The sequence below is a fragment of the Scyliorhinus canicula genome, chromosome 24, assembly GCF_902713615.1.
Source record: "Scyliorhinus canicula chromosome 24, sScyCan1.1, whole genome shotgun sequence".
NCBI classification, from domain to species: Eukaryota; Metazoa; Chordata; class Chondrichthyes; order Carcharhiniformes; family Scyliorhinidae; genus Scyliorhinus; species Scyliorhinus canicula.
Window position 1 is genome coordinate 12,835,826 of NC_052169.1, and position 13,301 is coordinate 12,849,126.

Sequence of the window (13,301 nt, forward strand, 5' to 3'; positions counted from 1 at the left end):
TTTATAACTGATAGGCCATAGAGACAGCGTTTGCTTTGAATTTGAGCTGCCAAGTTAGCTCGCCAGAAACGAAATGAAATGTTAGCCGAATGCTTGACTTCTCGCATGTTCAAAGCTGCCCCACCTTAAAACTGATGTGTCGACAAAGCATGGATTCACCAACTCCAAAAGGAGTTGCCCAACTGGTTTGGGGCCTGTTTCCGCATTAATTTGTCAACAATGAATGTCAAAGCTTAAAATTACTCATCTGATTTTGCTTAATGTTGGCAAGGTACGCAGAATGGTACAAAGTGATCCAGATGAACAAGTCCGAGGGAAACGATTTCTTTCAAGTCCGTTTTTTAAAAAACTATTTTTATTCTCCTTTTTCACATTTTCTCCCAAATTTACACCCGCCAACAATAAACAATAAGCAGTAACGAATACAATGTCAACCACCACATCGTAAGAAGTCTTACAACACCAGGTTAAAGTCCAACAGGTTTGTTTCAAACACGAGCTTTCGGAGCACTGCTCCTTCCTCAGGTGAATGGAGAGGTGTGTTCCAGAAACGTTTATATAGACAAAGTCAGAGATGCCAGACAATGCTTGGAATGCGAGCATTTGCGGGTAATCAAAACATTACAGATCGGGGGTAATCCCAGGTTAAAGAGGTGTGAATTGTCTCAAGCCAGGACAGTTGGTAGGATTTTGCAAATCCAGGCCAGATGGTGGGGGATGAATGTAATGCGACATGAATCCAAGATCCCAGTTGAGGCTGCACTCATGCGTGCGGAACTTAGCTATAAGTTTTTTCTCGGGAATTCTGCGTTGGCGCGTGTCTTGAAGACCGCCTTGGAGAACGCTTACTCAGAGATCAGAGGCTGAATGCCCTTGACTGCTGAAGTGTTCCCCGACTGGAAGGGAACATTCCTGCCTGGTGATTGTCGCACGATGCCCGTTCATTCGTTGTCGCAGTGTCTGCATGGTCTCGCCAATGTACCACGCTTCGGGACATCCTTTTCTGCAGCGTATGAGGTAGACTACATTGGTCGAGTCACACGAGTATGTGCCGCGTACCTGGTGGGTGGTGTTTCCACGTGTAATGGTGGTGTCCATGTCGATTATCTGGCATGTCTTGCAGAGATTGCCCTGGCAGGGTTGTGTGGTGTCGTGGTGTCGATCAATCCCCACATCAACAATAATCCCATGCTCCCACCAAACCCCCAAACAGCAGCCCGCATGTTAACATAAATAACAAAAAGGAATCACCCATAGTCACCATTAACACAGACAGTCCCCTCCCCCCCCAACCCTCCCAATGCACCTCCCCACTAATGTTCGATGTGATCCAGTTCTTGAAAGTGCATAATGAATAATGCGCATGAATTGTAGAACACCTCCTTCCTTTCCCTCAGTTCAAACTTAACCTTCTCAAGAGTTAAGAATTCCAGCAGGTCCCCCCGCCCCGCCAGGGCCGAGGGTGGAGAGGTTGCTCTCCATCCCAACAGGATCCGCCTTCGGGCGATCAACGACGCAAAGGCTACAACATCTGCCTCCGCACCCGTTTCCAATCCCGGCTGGTCCGACACCCCGAATATGGCCTCCCAAGGGCCCAGGTCCAGTTTCATGTGCATCGCTTTAGAGATTACCTAGAAACCTCCTTCCAGTAATCCTCCAACTTTGGACAGGACCAAAACATATGGACATAATTAGCAGAGTCCCCCCCCCCCCCACCCCCCGCAACGTTCACACACATCTTCTACCCCCTCAAAGAGCCAGCTCATCCTCGCCCTTGTGAGGTGTGCTCTATATACCACCTTCAGCTGTATCAGCCCCAACCTCGTGCATGAGGTGAAGGTGTTCACCCTCCGGAGCACCTTACACCAGAACCCCTCCTCCATACCCTCTCCCAACTCTTCTTCCCACTTTGCTTTGATCCCTTCCAGTGGTGCCTTCTCCTCTTCCAAAATAGCCCCGTAAACCGCCGACACTACCCCCTTCTCCAGTCCCCCTGTCGTCAGCACCTCCTCCAGCAATGTGGAGGCCGGCTCAACCAAGAAGCTCTGTATCTCCTTCCTGACAAAATCTCGAACCTGCATCCCCCTGCAGCCCATACTTCGCTCCCAGTTGCTTCAATCCTGCAAATCGACCCCCAAGAAACTAATCTTTTAGTGTCTTAATCGCCTTCTCCTCCCATCTCCGAAAATTTCCATCCCACTTCCCTGGCTTAAATCTGTGGTTTCCCCGAATCGCATTTCCCTTGACCCTGCCCCCCCAACCCGAAATGTTGGCGAAACTGCCTCCAAATTCTCAATGAAGCTATTACTACCGGATTCCCTGAGTATTTGCCCAGGGCCATCGGGAGCGGCACTGTTGCTAGCGCCTTCAAACTCGACCCCCGACTCAAACTCTCCTCCATTCTAACCCACTGGGAATCAACCCCTCTGACCCAGCTCCACACCTTCTCCACATTCACCACCCAGTAATAATACATCAGGTTTAGAAGACCCAAACCCCCTGCCTGCCTTCCCCTCTGTAGCAGCACCTTTCTAACTCTGGCCACCTTCCCTTCCCATATGAACAAGGTAATGATTCCTTCAATCTCTTTAAAAAATGCCTTTGGCAGGAAAATCGGCAGGCATTTGAAAATAAACAGAAATCGCGGCAACACGTTCATTTTAACCACCTGTACCCACCCTGCTAGTGACAGAGGGAGACCATCCCACCTTGCCAGATCATTATTGGGAGATGGTAGGAGAATGGGGATGGGAAAAATATCAGCCATGATTGAATGGCGGAGCAGACTTGATGGGCCGAATGGCCAAATTCTGTTCCTATTGTTTATGGTCTTATTTATTAAGAAGCGAGCATTGTACTCAGTTAAATGAAGGCAGCGACTTGGACAACTTGTTGGGCATTCACTTTCCATCAGAGCTTTGGGCCTGGTTAAAAGCACTTACCTCCTCTCTCTTCTTCAGCTCTGAAGTGTCCTTTGTTCTGTTACACCATTTGCTGTGGCTTCTCTCTGCATCAAGTCAGCAGTTCCCACCCCGGGGACTCTTTGTTTCGGTGCTACCAGACATTGCGACCTCTAACTCTTTTTGTCAATCAGACCAGCCTGTGTTCGGAGACATTCCAGCTTGTTGCTGGGGGCTCAGACACTGTGCAATCGGCGTCCTCTTTTGTTCTAATTGGGACTCATAGATCAAAGACATAACAGCACAGAGGAGGCCATTGGGCCGTTTGTGTCCACGGTGGTCAACAAAGATCCGACTACACTAATTCCATTCTCCAGCTCTTGGCCCATAGCCCTGGAGGTTACAGCAGTGCAAGTGAATATCTAAATACTTCTTCAAAGTTACCAGAGTTTCTGACTCAAATATCTTTTCAGGCAGTGAGTTCCATACTCCCAGAAACCTCCGAGTGAAAACTACACATCCTGGTTATTGAATCCTCCCCACAAACCAACTAATGAAAAAGTGTCCTATTCGCGGTGGCACAGTGGTTAACACTGCTGCCTCGCAGCGCCAGGGACCAAAATTCAATTCTGACCTTGGGTGGTTGGCTGTTTGGTGTGTACATTTTCGGTGAATCTGCATGGGTTTCTTCCGGGTGCTCCGGTTTCATCCTACAGTCCAAAGGTGTGCAGGTTAGGTAGATTGCCCATGATCAATTGCCCTTAGTATCCGAAGGTTATGGGCCTGGGTGTGCTTGGATGGGGTGCTCTTTCAGAGGGGCAATGCAAACCCAATGGGCCAAATGGCCTTCGTCTGCACTGAGGGTTTCTATTAAGCAAATTCAATGAAGAAGGTCACTCAACCCCTCAAGGTTAACCTTTCTGCTTAACTTCAAGAGGCAGGAACATGCAATTGCGTCACTTCACGAACCCTGGCCAGGATTCTCCGATCCCGCGCTGGGTCGAAGAATTGCCGGGGGCGCGAGAATCGCACCACGCTGCTCCTACGCTGGGCCGCTGATTCTCCGGCGACCAGAGAATCAACGACAATCGCGCCCGCGGGGTCGTTGAAAGCGCCCCCGCCCCCCCCCCCCCCCCCCCCCCCCCACCCGGGCGATACTCCCCGCCTTGATGGGCCAAGTGTATGGTCCTATCCGGCGGGACCTCGGAGTCCTGGCTGCGGGGGGGCCTACCGATCGGCAGGTGTACTAATTACGGTGGGGGGAGGGGGGCTATGTTCCTCCGTGCTGAGCGCCTGTAGGGCTCCACCACATCGCCCGGGAACCTGTTCGGAGACGGCAACCCACGCGCATGCGCGGACCCGTGCCGATTGTGGCACACCGGCTTTCAAACAGCGGGCACCACTTCATCGCCGTACTAGCCCCCGAGAAAGGGGTGACTGCCTGGTCCTGGTGGCCCGTTGACGTCGGAGTCGCTCGCGCCGGTTTTGACGCCAGCGTCAACACTTGAAATCCCGGCCCCAATAATTTGAAAATGATTTTCTCACTCGGAAACCTATTTTGGGTTCCTTTTTTCAACTTTGGTATTCTCTTCAATTTACTGCAGATTCTATCCTCTGAGATTGAAAGCAACAAAAAGCACTGGTAACACAATCAACTTTGAAAGGAAACATGCTGATCGGAGAAGATAGCATTTTAGATTGAACTCCAATTGTTCCCAAGTCTCTTAGTCTTTTGCAATAGGTTTCTTGCTCAAGGTTACTTTTCCTGGTCTAACTAAGATAATAAAGCAGCCAGTCAATCACAGAATCAAAACTGTAATTCTAAACTGCTAATCTAGTTGTGGAGCCTTACTAATTCTCCCACAAACACCTTGACATAATAATTGGAATGTCACAATGACCGCCAATGATATTCTAATTTTCACAATTTATCAGGTTGGTTAACCTTAATACTCCCAATTTATTCAAGCCAACACTCATTAACTAAACACGGAACATAGTAGCACATATTCTAAGGAAAGATGATTATGCCATTGTCCTGCCATTCTTGTGCCTTTTCAAATGATTGTAAAAAAACTATGAACTTAGAAACAAAACTAGTTAAACAAAACCTTCAACCGAAGCTGAAAATGGGGCCAGACATTTGCCCAATCTCCTTTATTTATCTTTCTTTTTCCTTTAATCACATTGTCAATTGCTGACTGATGCACGATCAACGAACACAGAAACGAAGGAGTAGTCCGAATCGAAGGCTTTAATCTACAAGAAGTGTGCCCAGCAGCTTGAGTACAAAAAGAATGATGGCTGCTGGGAAACATGGGTTTTTATACTCCGCCTCGTAGGCGGAGCCACCTTCCTCTCAACCAATGAGAAGACACCACTTGGGCCAATGGGCAGCAAGCCTTCTACACCAATAGCAGCTCACACTCCCAGGTACCGTAGTACCTCTAGTCATACTACCACACTGACGTTTGCCAGTTTCCATAGGATTCCCACAGGGCGGAAAGAGGCCATTCGGCCCATCAGGTCTGCACTGACCCTCTGAAAGAGCACCCTGCCGAGGCCCACACCCCACCCTATTCCCATAAACCCCGCCTAAACCTGCACATCCCTGCACACTAAGGGGCAACCTAGCATGGCCAATCTACCTAACCTCATGTTTTAACTGCATCAACAATCGAATCTCTTTACCCACCAGCAGCGCAATCCCGCCCAAGCATTTCCTGTCACTGTGGGGTGGCTTCAATGGGAAATTCCATTGACAAGCGGCGGGAAGAGAGAATCCCGTCACCAGCGAACGGCGCGCCGCCAAAAATCACGTGACTGGAAGACCGTCTCGCCCATCCTGTTTCCCGTAAAGATATACAAATGCATCGATACCTAGATAGCACCAGTAACAAACTGGTGCTGCCAACATTAAAACCCAGAGGGCAAAGGATTAACGACTTTGAAAACTAGAGCACAAGCAAATAAAAACACAGTCAGACGTTCTCACAGCAATTTTAAAGTTTTGCCCTAGGCGTTTTACCTTGGTAGTTTTCCACTGAGCCACCTCTTTCCTCCCCTGAGACAGTATACACTCACAACTGGACGGGGTTTTAGTAGAGTTCAAAATTCCCTCGGGGAGAGGTGTGTTGTCCCATTAGAACCTCTGATAAGTTCGACCAGTTTACTTACCCTACCCAAGTGCCCTTATTTGCGAGGTGAACAAAGGACAAAACTGGTTCACAGTTTAACGCAATTTGATTCACAATTCTAATACTCAAGAAAATATGACTCAGGCTGACGAGCTCTGGGTTTTACCCGCATTTAGTAAAGGAGGCTGGCGAGACTACGATCACTCGATGTGGATGTCTTCTCTGGGTTCGAAACCCAGGGCACTTTCTTCTTGCGATGGTTGTGCCTGGGCAACTCCCAGGTTGTCGCCCAAGATCTGTTCAATGTTCCCTTTCTTTATACCGGGAAGCTTGGATTGAGTCATAGGTATACGCCCATCACTGGCCATTTTCCTAGCCAGACCCCAACTTGTTAAGGGGTAAAACAGGATACTCCTGTTTATCCATGGGTGATTCAATCGCGACCCATTGTCCTCTGAATCTCCCTTTATCTGACCAGCCAGCAGCTAATTATAGAGCCGGGTGGCTTCTTTTGTCTGTTCTACGTCCTGGTGTAAAGTTGATCACCTGTGTCTGGGAGTTTGTTGCATATTCATAGTCTTTGGAGTGGGTAATCACAAAGTCCGTATAGCAATAACTAGTTTATGCCTTGACTTTTGCAGATGGCCAGTATCGATTCCAGCCAGGGTTTGCTCTGGGGCTGGTAGGCATTGGGGTGGGGGGGGGGGGGGGGGAGTGTGGGTTGTCTCTTGTTTCAATCAGTTCTAACCATTCACAGGGGTGGGCGGGGGGAGTGTGGGTTGTCTCTTGTTTCAATCAGTTCTAACCATTCACAGGAGCAATGGCTGAACTTGTTCTTGTCTCCGAGTGCAGTGCCTCGCCTGCTCATGTGACAGCGCAGTTTGCTATCTATCTAACTTCCCTTTGAATTTTTGTCTGAACTGCCGTCCTTCATAGAAGCCCTGCAGTGCAGAAGGAGGCCACTCGACTCATCGAGTCTGCACCGACCCTCTGAAAGAGCACCCTACCTAGGCCAACTCTTCCCCCCCCCCCCCCCCCCCCCTCCAGTAAACCCGCAAACCCGCAACCCTTCCTAACTTTTGAGCACTAAGGGACATTTTACCATGGCCAATCCACTTAACCTGCACATCTTTGGACTGTCGGAGGAAACCCACGCAGAAACGAGGAGAAAGCACAAACTCCACACAGACAGCTACTCTGCTGCTGAGGCAGCACGAGAATCCTTTACCCATCTTCTTCCAGACTCCCATAAGAATCTGACCATATCTTTAAGAAGTATGCTTTTTTTATTCCCTTGAACAAGTATTGTTGCAACAATGGAACCAAAAAGAAATGCTGGAAAATATCAGCAGGTCTGGCAGCATCTGTAGGGAGAGAAAAGAGCTAACGTTTCGAGTCCAGATGACCCTTTGTCAAAGCTCAAGGCGTGGAATGATGCAAAGGATGAAATGAAACCGGGGACAGGGACAGCTTTGAGAGAGAGTAAAGAGAGTGCTGCTGGAGAGAGATGTCGAGTGGCTTCATGTGGCAGCGCATGGCACTGAGTGTGGCTTTCAGGATGCGGCGAGAGCAGCAGTTGGAAGAAGGTTGTATGTCCTGGAGGTAACTGTAATCCTGGAGGTCACATGCAGGGTGGAATTCAAGTTAAAATCCCCGTGGTTTTGACAAAGGGCCATCTGGACTTGAAACGTTAGCTCTTTTCTCTCCCTCCAGATGCTGCCAGACCTGCTGAGATTTTCCAGCATTTTCTCTTTGCTTTCAGATTCCAGCATCCGCAGTAATTTGCTTATGTGTTGCAATAATGGATTGGATGTCACAGCGCACAATTGTAATTTCAACTCAGGAGCTGAGCACTAAATCATTTGCTTCAAACATTTATGAGCCACTACGTCAGTTCAGTTTTGAAAAGAAAAATCGCACCTTTTGTTTGTGTCTCACTGAAGTTCTGGCAGGTTCTACTATCGCATCTTATTACTCTTCGCAATAGTTATTGATCGCTGACAGGTGTAAGTTTTCTCTTGGTTGCCATCACCTAAACAGAAATACGCAGAACTACAGCACAGAAAGAGAGGCTATTCAAATCACCGGGTGTGCACTGTCTCTTCAAGTGAGCAGCTCCCTGAGTGCCGTTCTCCCAGTAACCCTGAATATTGGGAACTGTTGCTCGTTCTGGGTGAGTGTGCTTAACACTCAATTTGGCTCTGTTTCGTTACTTAGCTTTGGAGTCGCCAGGTATCGTTAAGATACCACCACAAGTTTCAAGGTCAAGTTCAAAGCAATAAAACCATACACCAATTAGTAAGTTCAAACAAATTAGTTTATTATAATACAATTATAAACTACTCATGCACACGCTAAGATGACTAAACTATTCCTACCACTAAATAGACCAATACTTATCTGAATAAGGAACTGCCGGATCAGGGGACAAGGCCTCTTGCTCTGCACTGGGTCCGCAGACTTCAGGTTGGTACGGGTTAAAAGGGGTCAGGAGTGTCTATCTCTGGTAGCGATCGTTGTGAGACACTTACTTGCTGGCGGCTGCTGTCCGAACCTCTCCTCTCTCTTGGTCAAGGTCTTCTTCGGTAAAGGCTGGTCGAGAGGGCTGGTCAAGAGAGGCGGGCTGGTCAAGAAGGATGAACTGAGTTTGGGACCTGTCTTTTATAGGTCCCAGGGCTTCGCGCCCTTTTGGGCGGACCCTCTATCTACTGGGGATCGATTGGGTCTCTTCCCAATTGATTTGTTTGAATCCCCCCAATACTGAGGCTGTCCCTCGGCTACTGGGTGGGCCTTCAGGTGCTTTGTCTTCGAACCCCGCTGGTGCCGGGTGTCTGGCTTCCCATACAATGTTGCAATCACTTCCCTATTTTTGTCCTTTGTCCCTGGGATCGTTCCATTACTATGCTAATTGTCCCGGAGATTGCCTCATTAGTATGCGGAATGTTCGTTTCGGTGCTGTCTGCTCTCTTAACAGACAGAATACACAGTGGCTTGTTGCAGCCTGCTGGTGCTGCAAACTTTGTCCATTTTACCCTGCAAGCTTTGCGTTCCTCCATTTTGTATTGAGGGAATGGCCAACTTCAGTGGCTACAGAACAGAAGGAACGTCAGACTTAGACAACAGGAGTAGACCATTTTGCCCTTTTGAGCCTGCTCCACCATTCAATAAGATAATGGTCGAATCTGATTGTGGCCTCAGCTCCACTTTCCTGTCTGCCCCCACCCCCCTGTCTGCCCCCACCCCCCTGTCTGCCCCCCCCCCCCTCCCCCCGCATAACCCTTGACTCTCCCATTTCTATCAAAAATCTTACTCTGCCTCGAATAAATTCAATAACCGAAACCTCCACTTGTTCGGAAAGGGTTGGAGCTATAATTGTTTAATAGACCACACTTATTGTTTGATAGACTGCACATAAATATAAAGGGGACACAGGTGGCACAGTGGAGTTGGAGGAGAAGTGATTGTACAAAACAATTAAACTGGAGCTGACGAAGACAAGGCTTCCTTTCTAGCTCTTACTACAGAGATACCATCGGAGCTTAACACCGCTGTCCCCCAGGAAAGAGAGTTCCACAGTCTAACGGCCCTCCTAGCAAAAGAAAATTCTCATCTTGGTCCTAAAAGTGAGGCCCTCTTTTTCTTAAAATGCCCCCCACCCCACCCCTACTTCTATTCCACTTCACAAATGGAAATATCCTCCTGGTATTTACCCTGTTAAGTCCCCTCAGGCTCTTAAATATTTAATGCATCTGCCTCAATGTTTTTGGTAATATGTAAAATGTGGCATCCCATGAACCTGATCTGAATGTGACGTCTTGTACGCAGGTGTTGATGTTTGAAGGGGAAGAAGATCGTAGTGCCTTTGTGGAAGATTTTAAAGCACATATAGACAGGAATGGCATAAGTCTGCTGATCCATGAAGTGAAAGAGCGTACACTTTTGAAAGAAGCCGTGACAAAGCAGCAGCGGATTAAGATCTTGGATACATTTTTCCGCCATGTGTTTGCACAGGTACAGTTGCGGTTGCATCGATTTTGACGTTCGTCTTGTGCATGCATACTGACCAATTTGTTTCAGTTTAATATTACAAAGATATGGATGTGGTGTTACCCCAGTTGTGATTTGAATTTCATATACTGAAAGCTGTAATAAATGAGTTATAGGTCCCTATGGGCGGCATGGTAACACAGTGGTTAGCACTGTTGAGCAAACCCAGACTGAAATGGAAATAGCATTAGTGGCGCCACCCAATTTATTTGAACTCAATAGAAATCTAGAATTAAAAGTTTAATGATGACCATGAAACATTGTCACTTATCGTAAAGACCCACCTGGTTCACTAATGTCCTTTCGGGAAGGAAATCTGCCATCCTTACCTGGACTGGCCGATATGTGACTCCAGATCCACAGTAATGTGGTTGACTCTTCAACTACCCCTCAAGAGCAATTAGGGATGGGCAATAAATGCTGGCACAGCCTGTGATGCCCGAATGATCGAAACAAAAAGAAAATGGGTGTTGGGACCCGACAACCCTGGAACAAGTACGGAGGCTCCCAGGTGTGGAGGGGGACTGGATGGAATCATGGAATCCTAGAATTTACAGTGCAGAAGGAGGCCATTTGGCCCATCGAGTCTGCACCGGCCCTTACAAAGAGCACTCTACTCTACCCCACGTATATACCCCATCCCCATAATCCAGTAACCCCACTTTACATTTTTTGGACACTAAGGACAATTTATCATGGCCAATCCACCTAACCCACACACCTTTGGACTGTGGGAGGAAACCGGAACATCCGGAGCAAACCCACGCAGATACCGGGAGAACAGTCAGTGACCCAGCCGGGAATCGAACCTGGGACCCTGGAGCTGTGAAGCAATTGTGCTAACCACTGTGTTACCCTGCTGCCCTTTGTGGTACAGGGTTCAAGATGTTTAACAAAGCAGTAGAGTAAAAAGGAAGCCTGACAGTTCTCCCCTCCTCCACACTACCCATGTCTTAGCCATTCCAGTCCAGGCCACTGCAATTAACCTATTGGTAATATATTCTTCTGCTTGTCCTTCAAAGCAGGTTAAGTTTATTTTAACAGTTTAATGCCTCCAGCAAAAGCAGCCAAATAAATGTGAGGCAAACGTTAATTTGCTAATATTGTCGACAATAATAACCAGCTTATATTTAAATGCCTTCACAAGCTGAACAGTCCCAAATGATTACTGTGTACCATTTATTTCTGTGCTGGTCGCCACCTCTAGGTCCTGGAGATTGACGGGTCAAACGCTGGCGACCTTGACAGTGAATTGTCGAAGAAGGCGAAGGAGACTCTGAAATGCGAGCTGACGCGCGCGGAGTTTGCTGATGCGCTGGGACTAAAGGAGGACTCCATGTTTGTGGAGCAGATGTTTTCGTTGGCTGACCAGGATGGAAACGGCTACCTCTCATTCCGGGAGTTCCTCGACATCTTCGTCGTCCTGATGAAAGGTAATTCCGAGCTGGGGACATGAGGGCGGGCTGTAACTCCGCTGGACGTTTGCTGTGGCTTAGAGACTGACCAGTAGGGCTGCCACTGACAAAGATTGGAAACCGGCAGAGTAGCCTATGATATAATCATAACTACCAGCGTTACAAGGGTTAATGTAGTGTTGAGAGCCGCCACTAGAGGGGGATGCAGATACAACTGTATAAAGCAGTGATGCTGGTCCTTAGGGAAGGAGTGTATGCAGGAGGTAGCGAGTGAAGGTCATGAGAGCAGATAGTATGAACAAGGTTAGAGTATAGTTTATACCAGTAGTGAGATTAGCAGTACATTGTGTATTCTTAAGGACTAAGTGTCGAATCCCAGTTTAGTGTAAATAAAATCATAGCTTTGTTCAAGTTAAAAGCTCTTCTGTGCTCTTTGTGAACACTACGCCAAACATCCTGAAATAAGCAACACAAAGAACACCACACAGCCCTGTGATATGGTGTACCTACTTAACTCTCTGTCCTCAATATATTCATTCCTGTTTTTAGGAAGTGAATTTTGTCTATTTTTTCTTGCTTTAAATCTCATTGTTGCTGTCGGGTTAGGGAACCATTAAGTTTAGAGGCAGTAAAATAACCATGGGCAGTTAGTGTATGCACCTCAACCTCAAAGATGACCTAATGTGGAATTGTGGGAATACAGTCCCTGATGGAGATGAGGACACATTATTAAGCGATAGTTACACATCTGATATGAAGGTGATTCACTTATTTCCCTTGATTCTCAACAGTTTAGTCAATATCCTTTTTACCTGTTTTTTAATGTTGCAACGGTCTCATTAGTTGCAGATGATGTGGCGTGTTGTGCTCTAACCTCCTCCACCTTTCCATAGAAGCCACACAGCCGTTCGAGTCAGCACCAACCTTCCGAAAGATCTCCCTACCCAGGCTCCCTCCTCCACCCTATCCCCCTAACCCCAACTAACCTGCACATCCTTGGACGCTAAGGGGTAATTTTAGCCTGGCCAATCCACCTAACCTGCGCATCTTTTGGACTGTGGGAGGAAACGGGGCACCCTGAGGAAACCTGCGCATGTGGTATTATCTTGGCTATCAGCATTACAAGGGTTAATGTAATGTCAAAAGTAGCCACTAGAGGGAGCTACAGTTACAGCTATATATGTCAGTGATCCTAAACCTTACAGGAGGCGAGTATACAGGAGTTAGCGAGTGAAGGTCAGAAGAGCAGATGGTGTAAGTGAGAGTAGATCATAGTTTAAACCAGTAGTGAGATTAGCAGTAGATGAGTATAATTCAGATGTTATTGAACAACTGTGTATTCATAGAATTTACAGTGCAGAAGGAGGCCACCCAGCCCATAGAATCTGCACCGGCTCCTGGAAAGAGCAGCCCACCCAAGCCCACACCTCCATTGTGCCACCATGCCGCCCTTTGTTTGCAGTGATCTCTGAAGATCTTGGAAATAAAGGTTCTGCTGTGATCAGAGTGTAGGCCTTGGGTGCCTCAGCTACAATAATTCAGTCACAGCAGGAACAAGTGTGTTTTCCAAAACAGGTTTTTGCAGGGGACCAGTCAGCAGGAGGCTGAGGACATGTTTACAGTCCAATAATGGGGGAAGTGGTCAACTGAAAGCAGCAAAACATTTTGGCATTGATTGATTGGGCGTCACTGGAGCCAGTGCCGGTGGTTTAATAAGCGATGACTTATTAATTAAATTGCACGGCTCACAATTAGGTATTGTCATGTGAGAGTCCCTTTAAGAAAAGTGTGTTTTATCAAAT

At 47.6% G+C, this 13,301-nt stretch overlaps 1 pseudogene; it reads left to right on the forward strand.

Moving 5' to 3' along the window:
* Window positions 1-13,301, forward strand: part of LOC119956811 — a 115,900-nt pseudogene that overhangs the window by 56,490 nt on the left and 46,109 nt on the right.